This window comes from Crotalus tigris, unplaced genomic scaffold (assembly GCF_016545835.1).
Source record: "Crotalus tigris isolate CLP2741 ecotype Arizona unplaced genomic scaffold, ASM1654583v1 scf7180000023689.1477605, whole genome shotgun sequence".
In the NCBI taxonomy this organism is placed as follows: Eukaryota; Metazoa; Chordata; class Lepidosauria; order Squamata; family Viperidae; genus Crotalus; species Crotalus tigris.
The window spans coordinates 262,680-280,228 of NW_024100120.1; the positions used below are offsets into that span (position 1 = coordinate 262,680).

Genomic DNA, 17,549 nt, shown 5'->3' on the forward strand with positions numbered 1-17,549 from the left:
TTGCACCTCTGGAGGCAGTCATGTTTACTGACTTGAAGAAATTATTAAAGGAACATTTTCAGCCCAAATTGTCTGTGATTGCATGGAGACATACGTTTGAGCAAAGGGAACAGAGGACAGGTGAATCTGTAAAGACTTTATTGCAGCTTTAAGGAGAGCAGCCAAGCCATGTGAGTTCAAGGATTTGGAAGAGAGGCTGTGAGATCGCTTTGTGTGCAGGTTAAGGAACAGAGATTTGCAGCAGAAGATTTTTTGCCAGAAAGGATGTCTCATTCCAAGATGTCCTGAGAGAGGTGACAGCTGAAGAAGCAGCTGTAAAGTCTCTATGGCCCACTAAGAGCGTTCCTGAGACAGCAACTGTCCATCAGGAAGACATCCAAGATGGATCAGATGTGGATCCTGACGATGAGGTGAATAAACTTTACTTGCCAACAGGAAGGAAGCAGAAGGAGCATCAGGACAAGGCCACTGCAGCCATCAAATGCTTCGGGTGTGGAGGAAGCCACAAGAGAGCTGAGTGCAGGTTCCGTTCCGCCATATGCAGAGTGTGTGGAAAGCAAGGCCACATTGCAGCCATCTGTTTGAGCCACCAGAAGGTACAACTTCAGGAAGAATTGCATCTGAAAAGTACCAGGGTCCCTAGCCAAAATAGGGTGGGCTTCTGCGCATCACCCAGAAGTATTTTTAGGACAGGCACACATAAGCCATTAAACTGTCCCTTAAGGTACAGTTGCAAGGGGTACCTATAGCCATGGAGTTGGACACTGGGTCTGCTCTCTCTATTATTTCTAGCAACACATTTAGAAAAATCTGCAACAGCAGTGGCCTTCGAGCCAAATTAAGACCATCCAACATAATACTAACAGATTTTCAGAATTCTAAGGTGTGTATTAAGGGGGAGGCCACCCTTAATGTACAGCACAAGGATGTTGAAGGTCCTCTAGACGTGTTGGTTGTGAGGGGAGAACGCATGAGCCTTATCGGACTCGATTGGTTCGAGGCCCTGGGAATCCAGGTCACAGGGCTGCACAATTTGCAAATGCAGAGCCTAGCAGAAGTCTGCAGGGAGTTTGTCGATGTGTTCAGTCCAGAGCTGGGATCCTTCAAGGGGCCTCCAGTCTCACTACGGTTAGACCCAATCATCATGCCCATCAGGATTAAGCCAAGGAGGGTTCCTTTTGCCCTCAAGGCCAGGACAGATGCTGAACTGGACAAATTGCTCCAGCAAGGAATTTTAGAACCTGTAGATTCAAGCCCATGGGAAACCCCCATAGTAATGCCTCTAAAGGCTAATGGGGATATACTTATTTGTGCAGATTACAAGTGCACACTAAATAAGGCATTACAACAGCGTGCTTATCCAGTTCCTCTGGTAAGTCACATTCTGGCCTTCCTTAAGGGGGGGGCGCATCTTTCCAATGTTTGACCTGGCACAGGCCTACCAACAGCTGCCTGTTGATGATGCAGCTGCAGAGGCTCAAACTATTGCAACCCACAGAGGGGCATTCAATGTCAAGAGACTGCAATTTGGGGTAAACGTAGCCCTTGGCATATTCCAAAGCGTCATGGAAAGCACGCTTCGAGGTATTCCTGGGGTCTGCCCATACTTTGATGACGTCCTCATTGCTGGGGAGTCAGCACAAAATTTAGCTGAGAGATTAAGGGTGCATTGCTCCACTTCAGAAGAGCAGGCCTTAAACTTAAAAATGAAAAATAGGAGTCAATTCTACTGACTTCTTAGGATTCAAAATAGATGCTCAGGGAATTCACCCCGCTGAAGATAAATTGCATGCCATACAAAAGGCCCCAAGCCCTAAATCCAAGGGTGAACTACAAGCTTTCTTGGGCCTTTTAAATTTTTACCATGCTTTCCTACCTCACAAGGCTGCTGTGGCAGAGCCATTACACAGGCTCTTGGACAAGCAGGCTCCTTGGCAGTGGACTAAGGTCCATGACAAAAGCTTCAAGGAGATTAAGGCCTTGCTCACATCTAATGCTGTTTTAGCTCATTTCAATGAGCAACTGCCTGTTTGCATTGCCTACAATGCAACTCCTTAGGGGGTGGGAACAGTACTAAGCCACCTGATGGCTGATGGGATGCAGGTCCCTGTGGCCTATTATTCCAGGACTCTGTCTTCTACTGAGCGCAATTATGCTCAGATTGACAGAGAGGCTTTGGCCATAGTGGCCGGCATTAAGAAATTTCATGATTTCTTATATGGCTGCAAATTTACGGTCTATACTGACCATAAGCCCCTCCTGGGGTTGTTTAGAACAAACAAACAGACCCCACATATCATTTCTCCTCGTATGCTGAGATGGTCCATTTTTCTGTCAGCATATGACTTTAATTCATAAACCTGGTAAGGATAGGGGTCATGCTGATGGCCTGAGTAGGTTGCCCCTGCAGCAATTGGAGCCTGATCCTGCTCCAGCAGTTAATATTCTGTCTATATAGGAATTGCCTGAGTGTCCCCTCAATGCTAGGGATGTGGCTGCAGAAACCGCCACTGATCACATGCTTACACGCGTGCTGTTATGGGTGCTGTCAGGGTGGCCTGAAAAATGCCCTGATACTGAGTTTCAGAGTTTCTGGAAAAAGAAGCATGAGTTTTCCACTTTCAAGGGTTGCCTGTTATGGGGTAGCAAGGTTGTGATCCCTACCTCATTGAGGCCTAGAATCTTGTGTTCTCTGCATGAAGGACATCCTGGTATAGTAAGGATGAAAATGCTTGCGTGCAGCCATCTTTGGTGGCCTGGACTCGATAAAGCCATCGAGGCCCAGGTTCGTGGGTGCCAAGCATGTCAACAGTCTTGGCCTGAAATGCTTCAGGCTCCAGTGCACAGGTGGGAGGAAACTCTATTCCCATGGTCCAGGGTGCATATTGATTACGCTGGGCCCTTTCAGAGCAATTCTTCCTCATTGTTGTTGACAGCCATTCCAAATGGCTAAAGGTTGTTCCTGTTTCCTCCACCACTACTGCCAGGACCATCCAGGTGTTGAGAGGCATTTTTGCATCACACAGCCTTCCAGATATGCTGGTTTTAGACAATGGTCCCCAATTTACTTCTTATGAGTTCCAGGCTTTCCTGCAAGCCAACATGATCCAGCACGCGACTTCGGCTCCTTTCCACCCATCATCCAACAGAATGGCTGAGAGAATGGTGCGCACTACCAAAGATGCCCTCAAGAAACTGACTTACTGTAACTGGCACCACAGGTTAGCAGATTTCCTTCTTGCATACCGCACCACACCATGCACTGCCACAGGGAAGAGCCCTGTTGAACTCCATTGGGGCCGCTGCCTCATCACTAAGCTGGACAGGTTGCACCCTGACTGGGTGGCTTCACAGGTGTCACAACCACGGGCACCTAGGAGACTCCAAGTGGGTGATCCGGTTGGGCACATAACTATGGGCCTGCTCATCTCTGGGTGACAGCTGTGGTCTGCAAGGCCTCTGGACTTTTGTCTTACAAAGTGACACTGGAAGATGGCCACGTCATTCACAGGCAAATAGATCAGCTGCATTGGAGACTGAACTCTCACCCTTCCGCTCCTGGCTCTGCTCTGGGGGGGGAGGGGGAGGATAATATGCAGTATGGGAATTCAGGGTATAGAGGGTTACCCCACTCATCCACAAGTACTCCAGACAGGGAGTCACATCGGGGGTATCCACATTATTCAATTTCAACAGATAACACTCCAGACAGGGAGATTGACTGGGGGTACCCTAACATCTCACAAAGGAACAGTGAACAGAGAGTACGACTCCGCAATTGCTCCAAGAAGGAGGTCCACAGGAAAAGGGGTGGCCAGGGAGGCGACTCCTGACTCTAGCACCTCAGGCACAGGTGGGAAAGCTCCAGAGCACTGGGGTAACTCCGATACCCAGCACCCAGAATCGGCTGGCCTTGGGTCTGAGGGACAGTGCTCCCAAGGAAGGTCCATTGTGGACCTGGGGACTACCACCCCTCCAAGGTATGCTGGCTTGGACGTAGAGGGTCTGGCCAGCCAGCTGATGGGCAGGTTGACCGGGTACGTGGGGCAACAAAGTCCTGGCCTGCGGGGCCTGGTAGGTGAACAGGCAGGCCAGGCAACAGCTCCAGGGACATCTATGGTTGAAGGGCAGCAATGTACAGGCTCACCTGGCCTGGTAGGTGAACAGGTGGGCCCAGTACCCTCACCAGGTCTGAGAAGGTCGCAACGGACCAAACGCCCACCCAAATACCTGAGGGAATATGTTAACCTGCAGTCCAGTTCCAGGGGGACTGTGTAGGGGGGGCCAAAAGTAACTGGGCAGTATTGTATTTTGTTTTTGTTTCTAATACATGTATTCCCAAAACGATGGGGCGTTGCCCAATTCAACATCGGGTATTCCACATTCATTGCATTTGATTAATGGAGTGCATAACACTCTCACTAGAAACATTGTGTGAGATTGGATAGGCATGTGCCTTCTAGGGGGAGGGGTGTTGTGTCCTGAGCTTGCAAAAGCAGGCTCGGGACGTTGCAAGGTCCTGGGCAATTGCAAAAGCTGCCCAGGACCGGACTGAGTGATGCCGGCCTTGTGCGCATGCACAAGGCGCAAAAGCACTCGATAATTGTTGCCATTATGTCCGGGTCTCTGGGTTGTTAAAAGAGGCTGAATGCCTCGTAGATTGCCAGATTGGAAAAAGCTGTTACTAATAAAGACTGTTGTATTTAAGATGAGCCTCCTCACTCTTCATTACTCTCAGGACTTAACAGTTAGAATTGAGGAATAAAAAGTATGAGAAGTAATGTAAATAAATGTAAATAAATGTAAGAGATATAGGACATAGTATTGTTAAGAAAAAAGAAAAAATGTTTTGTGTATTTCGTTGTTTGTAAAGAGAAAAAGGAAAAATAAAAATTAAAAATAAATAAATAAATAAAGTGTTGGACTAAAACTAGGGAGACAGAGTTCAAGCTGACCTATTTAAGTTGACCCTCATTCATGGAACTTCACCAGGTGATTTGGGTTGGATGTTGTGTATTAGCCAAGATATGCACAGAATGATTGCTTGGGGAAAAATCAAAAGAGAGAAGGCCATGTATTCTGTGATAATATAAATCTATTAAGCTAATTAAAAATGTGAAATGCATTTTAAAGAGCCATTTCTATACCTATACATTCATAAAACCGTTTTCTCATGAAGGAATCTTAATCACTTCCAAGTAATTGAAAACAATGGTGCTACATTTTATGGTCATGGTATATTACAAGATTTGCAAAAATATAATGGATATACCATGACAAATACTGTCATGGTAGCCTCATCACAAAAGGTAAGTTACTTACCCAAGAAATTTAATATAAGAAATTATTGCTGAACCACAGTTGGCAAGCTGAATATACAAAACATAAAGTGCTTACTCCTGACTACACGAAAGAGGGGAGCAGCAACTTATGCTGACATACTGGTTCACTCACACCAAAACTCTGAAGCAACCAGAAACACATAAATTCAATAATCATTCCAAAGTGTGGGCTATGAGCTCTGTCCTTTCCAATCTCCAAAGTATACAAAGCAGAAGGTCAGTCCACTTTCTATGTGTTTCACTGACTGTTGAACAGTCAGTTGGCTAGAAAGCAAAATGCAATTTAAGTCTTTTTTTTTCAATGCTTTTGAGTCCATGTGCAGCCCAGAGGCATTCTCAGGAAAGGATGTAGAACAGCTGGATGCCTCCATTTCTACTCCTAGAAATAAAATTGAAAAATATAAAATTAAAAATATATATAATTAAATTAGGAAGTACAAGTTGCTCTAAAGATATCAAGGAGATGTTTGTAATTTCAGATAAAATTTTGACACTTGGGAAGTTAAGTCTCATGCTGCTTATTTGAGTGAATCTTACACAAATTCACTAGCTTCAGAATAAATGAAGATATATATAGGCAATTCCAATTTTAAACAGCATATTTGTTTCTCATATGCAACAAAAAAAATAAGACTTAGATCTTATGCTGACTTACAGAAATCATTTTCCAAAATAGGTCAGATCAGGAAGCAAAAGGAAACTTTAGAAATTGCATGTATTGTATTGTATTGCATTGTATTTCATTCAATAATACAAAACAAAACAAATAGAGCCAACACAGACTATGCCTTTTATGGCATAAATCAGAGGTGGGAACTATGGCCCCTTTATGATTTGTGGAGAATTCCTGAGAATTCAGGAATTCTGGGAGTTGAAGTCCACAAGTCATAAAAAGGCCATAGTTCCCCAATCCTGGCATAAATAAATCCTTTTATAACAAATCATATCATTATTTCCAATCAGAGAAGCAAGTTTATTTTGACATTTATTTCAAGAAAACACAGATAAGAAGAAGATGTGTGCTCGTGCATGACCGCGTGCACACACAGACACAATAATAGTTGTCCATGGGATTTTGTAGACTTGAATTCCAAAAGATACAAAACATTGATTAGAGTTATGGATATTACATGACCCCAAAGGAAGTCAAAATTAGTGTTTGCAAATCCTTAAACTAAGAAAATGCAGAACTCACTTTTTGTTTTTGCACATAGGTTGTTCATAATATAATAATATTGATTGGATTTGTAAGGTCCCAGTCCCTTACTTGAACTTGAGATAACATATCAATCTAATCAGATAATGCAAGCGGAGACTTCTTGATCAAGCAGCACTTTATTTGATCAAATTAAGCAGCTGGGTGGCCAACAATCTGGCATGCTGGCAGAGTTACATCAAGAAGTGCCACACCTTAGAAAGCTAGTAGCATTGCTTTATAAACTTTGTTAGCCAATGAAAATTGGACAACAGAGCCATTACATCATAAAGAAGACATCAGTCATTCCTGTACACTTTCTTAGTCTCTCCTTCAGTACATCCCGTCCATGTACATGTTTTCCATGCTTGCATGAGATTTCCCTGGTTCAAAAGCCGATTACAAAAAGCAAGAAAGCAACAGTTAGATTAAATAATTTCCCTTTGTTTCTGAACCCTTAATTTTCCTCCCTTTTAATTTTGTAACAGAATGTTTTCTGATACTTGGTGACCAATGACGTATATTCCTTTGTTATTGTGATGATAATCAGGATCTTGGCTGGCTTACGGGATTTATCACTATTTACAGAGGATGCTATGACTGTCATCTCCAGGATGGTAGAAGTAACTGTTCTTTGGATAACAGGAATCAAAGATGGCAAAACCGAAAGACCATCAAAAGCTAACACAAACAGAAAATTTTCCCTTTGCCAATCACCAAAGATTTTTTCAAACAAGCTTGTATCCATGGCAGCTGTCCAGGTTTCCAAAGAAGCTGGGTGTATTTCTTCCACACACAGGCAGTAGCACGTAAAAGGAAAGTCATACCCCCCTTGTTTTCACAAAACTTTTTTTTGTAGTATTATTTGAACCAATTAATTTTCTTTATCTTTCTGTACATGTGCTTCTCGCCTCAGGCTAATGGAGGTTTCTGTGCAAGTGTAGTACAGAGAAGCAAAATGACATTATGTTATTCTAAATGCCCTTGATTTGTAATATTTCTAATACAGCTTGCAGTCTAATAATTCTATTAAGCATATAAACAAGAGTCATAAAACTTATATATTCCATCTTCTTGCCATGTAGTAGGTCTGTCTGGGGCAGCCCAGTTGAGGGTGGCATCTGTTAGATTGGTCCATAATGTAGACTGTTGGGGAATGTTTGCTAGGGGATTTTGGGGTTGGGCCAAGTCAGTGGTAATCCACCAAAAGGATGCTGAGGTGCTCACCTATAAGAGATGTTCATATCTAAGTCTCCCCAAGGTCTTTACCAGAACCTTCTCTTTTTAAGACAGAGGTTTTCCCCGATGGAAGCAGTCAGAGTCCACATATTGGATATATTGGTGGCTTTTCAAGTGGGATTTTGACTAATCAGGGCAGTAAAATTTATTTCACGTGCTTCCCAAGGCCATTGTTCACCCATCTTAGTACCCACACACATATAACAGTTAGTCACATTTAGAGATGAAGCAATTCTTTTGGGCCAGATCAATAAAAAGATTATTTGATGCTGAGAGAATTTCAATTGTGGTTTCCAGTTCATCATAAAAAGAATGAAAAACTCAAAAATGTTTCTGGGACGGTGATATAATAGTGTCAAGTTGAACCCATATTTGTGTCCGGTTCAATCGATAGCTGGTCCAAATAAAGCTGAGAAGTCTGCTGGTCTGTTATCTCGAAGCACATTGGGTTGCAGGAATCAGCATTGCACTGGTAAGTTCTGACTCCTTTAATTGTACTGAATTTTCTTTCCTTCGATTGTGTCAGGTTGGGTAGGATGTATAAACGTATTTTGTGTGAAATGAGTAGGCCTGTTTCCACCCCATTGCTCCACACTTAGTCCATTTAGCTTGATTATAGTCAATAGGTTTACATGCATCAAAGAAGACTCTGGCACTATCCATAAGTCTCATGTTATTCTTCTCAAGAGATATAGTCTGTGCGTCCTTCCATATGTCCAGGTTTGAAGTTGTTGGTAGGGCTTTACTGTATTGACAGAAGCATAACAAATGGCCTGAAAGTGAAATACATAGTCTTGTTATAAACACAACTCCCTTTTGTTCTTTTAATTATTGTGCCCATGGTCTGAAGAAAGTGTGGGGGGAAAACAGCAGCAATAAAGTAAAAACAAAATGTAGCAATACACAGTCTATATATTATGAACCCAAGTTCCAGGGTAGTCCAGTCCATTAAAGTTTTCTCCTAGTTAGATGGAAACAGTTCAACAGGCGAGGCAGGTCAAAATTTCACTTTCAGGCCATCCAGCTGCAGAGCTTGTCACTGGAGAGGGAATGATGGGACTTTCCATGGACTCATGCCTTGATTCCTTCACTCTCACTGCAGTTATGATCAGGAGGACTTGACATGGTTGGGACCACTCAGGACTGGTCACCTGAACCCACTCTCCAAGAGCAATAAATGGTCAGAGACAGGTGATAGGGCAGCCTGGGCCTGTACTGAGATAAAAGACAAAACCTGTGCCAGATTATGCAAATACTGAGTAACAATCTTCTCTTCTTCATTGACATTTTTGAACCTTCATGCAACTCCCATCCATCATTTCAAATGGGACAAGTCAAATTTTCCAGAGTTGAGGTCTGTGTTGAAATGGCCTTACCACTAGATGTCACAACCTGTCCAGCCATTGTGTACCATCCACAACATTGCCAAAAAACAAAACAAAACACATAACTCCTCCCCCTCTCAACATTCATTTCCTTTGTGTAACTGTGTGCCCTATTTCAATCTCCCATGTGCGTTCTCTCCTCTCAACTTTATGTGAGTAACTTTTTCCCTTTTACTATTAATCTTTCTTTCCAACTTTCATATTCCTCTTATATAGCCAATAGGCTTGAGCTAATCACAGGGGGAGAGAAAGCCCTCCCTCTAGCCTCCACTAACATTCTCTTCTCTATCTATCAACATATATCACAATGCTCTCCCTTCAGTTACTTTGCTAGGACCATAAACAAGTCAGACCAAACCTTTGTCTGCAATTCTATCACTTCATGTTCTAATCAGATTAGTTCAGTGAGCTCAAGAACTGGGCAGGTTTCAAATCAGCTGGTTTCTTTGTCCTAGCCCAGTCCTGAGATAAAAAAAACCTTATTTTTCAGTGCAGCTTTACAAAAGAAAAAAAATTTAATGAGTTATTCTAAGTTAATGTACTGAAAATTTGCAAAGACTGAAATTAGAGCATCAAACTTATTGAAAACATTTACAAATCTAAGCAAAACAATTCAGAATCATTTTCCTAAGGCTATTCTTTTTGCAGTTGCCATTGGTTACATTATCTATCAGATTAGGTCAGTTCATTTTGCACACACACAATCATTGGCAACTAGGCCAAAAACTTTGAATCAAAGCCTCAGCAGAAAAAAATCCCGACACATTTGCAAGCAAAAGGAGGATGTTACAAATTCTGCATTTCTAAGCTCTGAACACAAAACAGCAGCAGGGAAATAAAATGATACATTTACAAAAAAAAACCATGCTAAACAAGTTTTTCTTTGTTCTTTGTCCCTGAGCAAAATTAGAAGCAAAAAACTACAATCTCAGACTACAATCCCTTTCCTCCTTTCCCTCTTTTCCCTCCTCCTTCCAGGCCAGAGTTAAGAAGAGAGAAAAAAGTTTTAAAATGATCAACCCAAACCTCCCCCCTTCTCCCTTTTTCTGTCTCTCTCTTCCAAAGCAAAGGAAAAAAAAGTAGCAAGGCTGAAAAAAAAAAAACTGCACAGGGATCTTGGCCCCTTTTGAATTTCTCTCACTTATATCATTCTTTCAACAAAATAATTTTCTCTCTTCAGATTCTCATGCAAACACCTTTTACTTAGTCCAGAACAACAACAAAATCTACAATTTACTGTTTCTTCTACAGCCCGGGGTGGGGTGGGGAACTCTCTCTCTCTCTCTCTCTCTCCCTCCCTCTCTCTCTCTCTCTCTCTCTCTCTCTCACACACACACACACACACACACACACACACCCAACCTCCAGGGGGGTTTCCTTAACAGTCATAGTTTTCATGAGTCCCAGAAGGTTTCTTAAACCTTTTCTTAGGTTTGGGGTGTAATTGAATTTCTCTCTCTAGACTACAATAACCACCCCTTTCTGTTTGGGAATCCCAGTTTCTTCCAGCAATCTCACATTGCAGACAGCTAAATTCCTGCCTTTCAGGCATTACACACACACATTTGCACATTCAGCATATTCACACATTCACTTCCATTGAAACTGCTTGCATAAACAATTTCACATACAGATATTTCATTTTCATGCTTTTTGCAGGCAAACCATTTATTTTTAAATAAGGCCTTTTTGTCAGAATACAAGCTAGCTAGTGAGGAAACCTGCTTACAAGCATAGCCACGCCTAAACTCTACGCATGGACCTTGTAACAGGTCCAAGCCAACTAATCCTTACTTTACTTACAGCCTTCAGTGATTCTTTCTTATAGCTCTTACTTACATCCACACAACCACCCACTTCCTCCCTCCCTTTAGTTCCTGAGTCATATAGGCAATGTGTGTTTCTCAAAGTTGAAGGGTCCTCTGCACTATTGAATTGATTCTTCTTTCTGTGTTCCTTGGGAGGTTTCTCTCCTCCACTCCTCCGGCAGGCATCGCACTCATTTGCATTCTTCAATCCTGTCACTCCTTCAATCCCCCCACAATCCTTGCCACCAATCTCATCCACAATTTTATTTCCCCCCACTGTTCCCAGCATATAGCATCCTCCATGCTCCTCCTTCATGCCACCTGGTGCGACTCTCAATCCGGTTGCCTCTCTTTCAGTCTTCTGTAACGCCGCTCTCCGGGAGCGCGTGACCACCCCCATAATGGGGCGGCTGTAAGTATTGATCTTCTGTACATCCATTAAAGGCATGTCTCTGTCTCGGTGGCTCTGATCAGTGTGGCCGCCTAGCAAAGGTGTTATTCTGCCATCGCTCATCGTAGGTATTGCCTTTTTTGAATTCCTATCCATTTCCAAGGCGCCAGCGACCAGATGCGTTGTAGCGGGGGCACCATTGGGGACAATGGAGCCGATATAGTCACTGGGGTAGTGAATTTGTTTTGTGTTGATTGGGACACTTGTTGTTCTTATTCTTGAGTATTGGGTACTTATTCTTGAGTATTACGCCCCATTATGGGGGTGGAATGCAAATGAGTGCGATGCGTGCCGGAGGAGTGGAGGAGAGAAACGTCCCAAGGAACACAGAAAGAAGAATCAATTCAATAGTGCAGAGGACCCTTCAACTTTGAGAAACACACATTGCCTATATGACTCAGGAACTAAAGGGAGGGAGGAAGTGGGTGGTTGTGTGGATGTAAGTAAGAGCTATAAGAAAGAATCACTGAAGGCTGTAAGTGAAGCAAGGATTAGTCAGCCTGGACCTGTTACAAGGTCCATGCGTAGAGTTTAGGCGTGGCTATGCTTGTAAGCAGGTTTCCTCACTAGCTAGCTTGTATTCTGACAATGATGGCAGGTGCTAGCCATTGAAAGCTAGGTGGATGTAAGTAAGAGCTAAAAGAAAGAATCACTGAAGGCTGTAAGTAAAGTAAGGATTAGTTGGCTTGGACCTGTTACAAGGTCCATGCGTAGAGTTTAGGTGTGGCCATGCTTATAAGCAGGTTTCCTCACTGACTGGCTTGTATCCTGACGATGATGGCAGATGTTAGCCATCGAAAGCTTGATTTTATTTATTAAAACCTTTTTTACTGTTTTACTTCCTGGTGATCGCTTTCCTTTTTTACTGAAATATATATATATATATATATATATATATATATATATATATATATATATATATATACACATACACATACATACATACATACACACATACATACACACACACACATAATAAGAAACTGATAATAAGAAACAAAAAGGCCTTATTTAAAAATAAATGGTTTGCCTGCAAAAAGCATGAAAATGAAATATCTGTATGTGAAATTGTTTATGCAAGCAGTTTCAATGGAAGTGAATGTGTGAATATGCTGAATGTGCAAATGTGTGTGTGTAATGCCTGAAAGGCAGGAATTTAGCTGTCTGCAATGTGAGATTGCTGGAAGAAACTGGGATTCCCAAACAGAAAGGGGTGGTTATTGTAGTCTAGAGAGAGAAATTCAATTACACCCCAAACCTAAGAAAAGGTTTAAGAAACCTTCTGGGACTCATGAAAACTATGACTGTTAAGGAAACCCCCCTGGAGGTTGGGTGTGTGTGTGTGTGTGTGTGTGTGTGTGTGAGAGAGAGAGAGAGAGAGAGAGGGAGGGAGAGAGAGAGAGAGAGAGAGGGAGGGAGAGAGAGAGAGAGAGAGAGAGAGTTCCCCACCCCACCCCGGGCTGTAGAAGAAACAGTAAATTGTAGATTTTGTTGTTGTTCTGGACTAAGTAAAAGGTGTTTGCATGAGAATCTGAAGAGAGAAAATTATTTTGTTGAAAGAATGATATAAGTGAGAGAAATTCAAAAGGGGCCAAGATCCCTGTGCAGTTTTTTTTTTTTCAGCCTTGCTACTTTTTTTTCCTTTGCTTTGGAAGAGAGAGACAGAAAAAGGGAGAAGGGGGGAGGTTTGGGTTGATCATTTTAAAACTTTTTTCTCTCTTCTTAACTCTGGCCTGGAAGGAGGAGGGAAAAGAGGGAAAGGAGGAAAGGGATTGTAGTCTGAGATTGTAGTTTTTTGCTTCTAATTTTGCTCAGGGACAAAGAACAAAGAAAAACTTGTTTAGCATGGTTTCTTTTTGTAAATGTATCATTTTATTTCCCTGCTGCTGTTTTGTGTTCAGAGCTTAGAAATGCAGAATTTGTAACATCCTCCTTTTGCTTGCAAATGTGTCGGGATTTTTTTCTGCTGAGGCTTTGATTCAAAGTTTTTGGCCTAGTTGCCAATGATTGTGTGTGTGCAAAATGAACTGACCTAATCTGATAGATAATGTAACCAATGGCAACTGCAAAAAGAATAGCCTTAGGAAAATGATTCTGAATTGTTTTGCTTAGATTTGTAAATGTTTTCAATAAGTTTGATGCTCTAATTTCAGTCTTTGCAAATTTTCAGTACATTAACTTAGAATAACTCATTAAGTTTTTTTTCTTTTGTGAAGCTGCACTGAAAAATAAGGTTTTTTTTTATCTCAGGACTGGGCTAGGACAAAGAAACCAGCTGATTTGAAACCTGCCCAGTTCTTGAGCTCACTGAACTAATCTGATTAGAACATGAAGTGATAGAATTGCAGACAAAGGTTTGGTCTGACTTGTTTATGGTCCTAGCAAAGTAACTGAAGGGAGAGCATTGTGATATATGTTGATAGATAGAGAAGAGAATGTTAGTGGAGGCTAGAGGGAGGGCTTTCTCTCCCCCTGTGATTAGCTCAAGCCTATTGGCTATATAAGAGGAATATGAAAGTTGGAAAGAAAGATTAATAGTAAAAGGGAAAAAGTTACTCACATAAAGTTGAGAGGAGAGAACGCACATGGGAGATTGAAATAGGGCACACAGTTACACAAAGGAAATGAATGTTGAGAGGGGGAGGAGTTATGTGTTTTGTTTTGTTTTTTGGCAATGTTGTGGATGGTACACAATGGCTGGACAGGTTGTGACATCTAGTGGTAAGGCCATTTCAACACAGACCTCAACTCTGGAAAATTTGACTTGTCCCATTTGAAATGATGGATGGGAGTTGCATGAAGGTTCAAAAATGTCAATGAAGAAGAGAAGATTGTTACTCAGTATTTTCTGGATGGCCAAATATTTAAAACACATCAATTTGGGGTCTGAGGCAAAAGCAGGCCTCCCTTTCAATTTTTCTCTAAAAAGGGAGGAGAACATTTATGTATCTGCCAAAAAAGCCAAGACAGTGCTAGGCTGCATTAACAAAGGGATAGAATCAAGATCATGTGAAGTGTTAATACCACTTTACAATGCCTTGTCAAGGCCACACTTGGAATACTGCATCCAGTTTTGGTCACCATGATATAAAAAAGATGTTGAGACTCTAGAAAGAGTACAGAGAAGAGCAACAAAGATGATCAGGGGACTGGAAGCTAAAACATATAAGGAACGTTGCTGGAATTGGGTATGTGTAGACTAATGAAGAGAAGGACGAGAGGTGACATGATAGCATTGTTCCAATATCTCAGGGGCTGCCACAAAGAAGAGGGAGTCAAGTTATTCTCCAAAGCATCTGAAGGCAGGACAAGAAGCAATGGATGGAAACTAACCAAAGAGAGAAGCAACCTAGAACTAAGGAGAATTTTTCTGACAGTTAGAACAATTAATGAGTGGAACAACCTGCCTCCACAAGCTGTGAATGCTCCAACACTGGAAGTTTTTAAGAAGAGACTGGACAGCCATTGGTCTGAAATGGTATAAGGTTTCCTGCCTGAGCAGGGGGTTGGACTAGATGACCTCCAAGGTCCCTTCCAACTTTATTATTGTTGTTGTTGTTGTTGTTAATTTTTCCCAACAAATTCAGCCTCCTCTCTTCACATCTGACAATAGAGATAATTTCCAACGACAGTAGATGGCACCATTGTCTAACAAAAAGGAATTGAATGTACATCTAAAGAGTCAGATTAGAGAAAAAACGTATTCTTCTTTGAATTTTTCTTTTCTTTCTTTTTTTCTGTGGCTTAAGTTGTTAAAAAGATAAGCTAGCCAAATAGGGGTGTACAAAATTTTGCAACGTTGCTCTCTTGAAGATTATTTTCCCCATATTGTTTTCTCCTGTCTTGTCCTTAAAGGGTTTTTAGGTCTTTTTTTTATCAAGATTGAGGCTAGCTAGGCCCCCCTTTGTATATTGGACAAGACCCTGCCTGATACCAGCCTGAAACTCAACAAGCACTCTCCCTGTTGCTTCAGAGCAGACCTCTAATAGGACTTTTTCCATCTCATTCTTTCATTCATGCAAACAGCACTCCCCACCTCCCCCTAATTCCAGAATGTTTATTTTGAATTACCAAGTTTCTCCTATGTTCTCATCTCCTCCTACATTCAGTTAAGTCTCCTTAAACATTCAGGGTTCACTTGGCTTTATGGATTGTATCAAGGATTATATATATATATATATATATATATATATATATATATATATATATATATATATATATTCAATAATGATGGTGAAAATGCGACTCCCGGGCATAAATTATAAATGGAATGAATAAACGCATTCACCAGGAGAGTTTAAAGTTAAAATACTTTAATTAAAGTATGGAACTATTTAAAAGGTTTGTTAGAAACGGTCTCTCAGCCCTGAAGATGTTGGGGAGTTTTCCCAACGAAAGCTTGGCAACCTTTTAATATAGTAAAATACTTTAATTAAAGTATTTTAACTTTAAACTCTCCTGGTGAACGCGCTTTATTCATTCCATTTATGTGTGTGTGTGTGTGTGTGTGTGTGTGTGTGTGTGTGTGTTTGTGTGTGTGTGGGCCTTTGGTTATTCGGGTTTTCTCCCACGTAAAATTCTCCCACCAATTTTACGTGGGAGAAAACCCGAATAACCAAAGGCCTACATACAAACACCCGCGAAAACCTCAGAAAACATATGTGTGTGTGTGTGTGTGTGTGTGTGTGTGTGTGTGTGTGTGTGTTTTCTGGAATTGAAAAAAAATGTTCAGTCATGAGAATGTAACTTTGAAGTGCTTATATTGATTAGGTGATTTTTGTTTATAATATTATGATTTGATAAGGTATGTGTAAGGACCCACCCCACTTTGCATCTTAAGAAGACAGAACTCTTGGAATAATTCTTCCAACAGGAATCCTTTATTAAGAGAAAATGGTTGCAGGCATGCTAGACAGGACTTGGGGGTCAAGCTCTTCCATTCAAGGTTTTAAGGGGTTCCCCAGTAGTCCCACCCAATCAACCCCCCTTCCAGTGATAGTTTCAAGTATCACAATTCCACCCCCTTTCTTCTTTCTTCCGTCTGCATGGGGACTTCAGATAACTACATGAAAGGCAACTACCCTCCTTTGGTATGTTAACGCTTCGAGGTTACAATAAACACACATTCAGCATTCCGCTCTTTGAAGTGTAAAGAAGGAAGTGAGGGCCATAAAGCCCCTTTGTTCTCCCCCTTCTCTCCCTCTTATGGCAGAATCCAGAGAAGGCAGAATTGGGAGTTTCTATATTTGATAATTTAAAGATGAAATATAATTTGATTCTGACATCCGGCCCCTCTTAACAATAAGAGAGATCCACCTGAAGAAAACACAAGTATAAAATTTAGTCAGGCTTGTTAGGATACTCTGTGTGAAACTTCTTCAATAGCTTCGTGGCTCTGACATGACGTTTATGGACCCACTCGTTTTGTGAGGGAGGGAGGTGTTTCCAGGCAACTAGGTACTGAGTTGCTCCATGATATCTCCTAGAATCAAGGATTTCCTTTATTTAGAAGTGTTGTTCACCCTCCACCATGAGTGGAGGTGGTGGTGGGGGGATTTTTGGCCGTAGATGTGACTGATGCTCTCTTTTCAGCAAGCTGCAATGAAAAATTGGGTGTATTTGCCTGAGGTTTTTGGGTAATTCTAATTCTACTGTTACTGGATTTATGATTCTTTTAATTGGAAAAGGTCCTATATATTTTGGTCCAAGTTTTTTACAGGGCTGTAGGGACTTTAGGTATTTTGTAGATAAGTACACCATTTCTCCTATAATGAATGGTGTAGGCTAAACCCTTTTTTTATCGGCTTGTGCTTTGTATGCCCGCCTAGCTTCATCTAGTGATTTTCTGACTATTGGCCAGGTGTTTTGTAGGTTTTCCATCCATTCTTTCAGTGAAGGGATCGTTGGTTCTTTTGGGGTTAACTCTGGCATAGGGTTGAAACTTTGGCCGTTGGCTATTTGAAAAGGAGTGTAGCCTGTGCTGGAGTGGACTGCATTATTGTAGGCAACTTCTGCAAAAGGAAGTAAGTCCGTCCAATCACTCTGTTGGAAATTTAAAAAACATCTCAAATATTGCTCAAGTACCGACTGGCAGCGTTCCGCTTGTCCATCTCCTAGAGGGTGGTGGCT

The 17,549-nt window shown here is 41.6% G+C and overlaps 1 pseudogene; it reads left to right on the top strand.

Moving 5' to 3' along the window:
- Positions 1-381: 381 nt before the first annotated feature.
- Positions 382-3,333, top strand: LOC120297779 (annotated as a pseudogene).
- Positions 3,334-17,549: the final 14,216 nt, after the last annotated feature.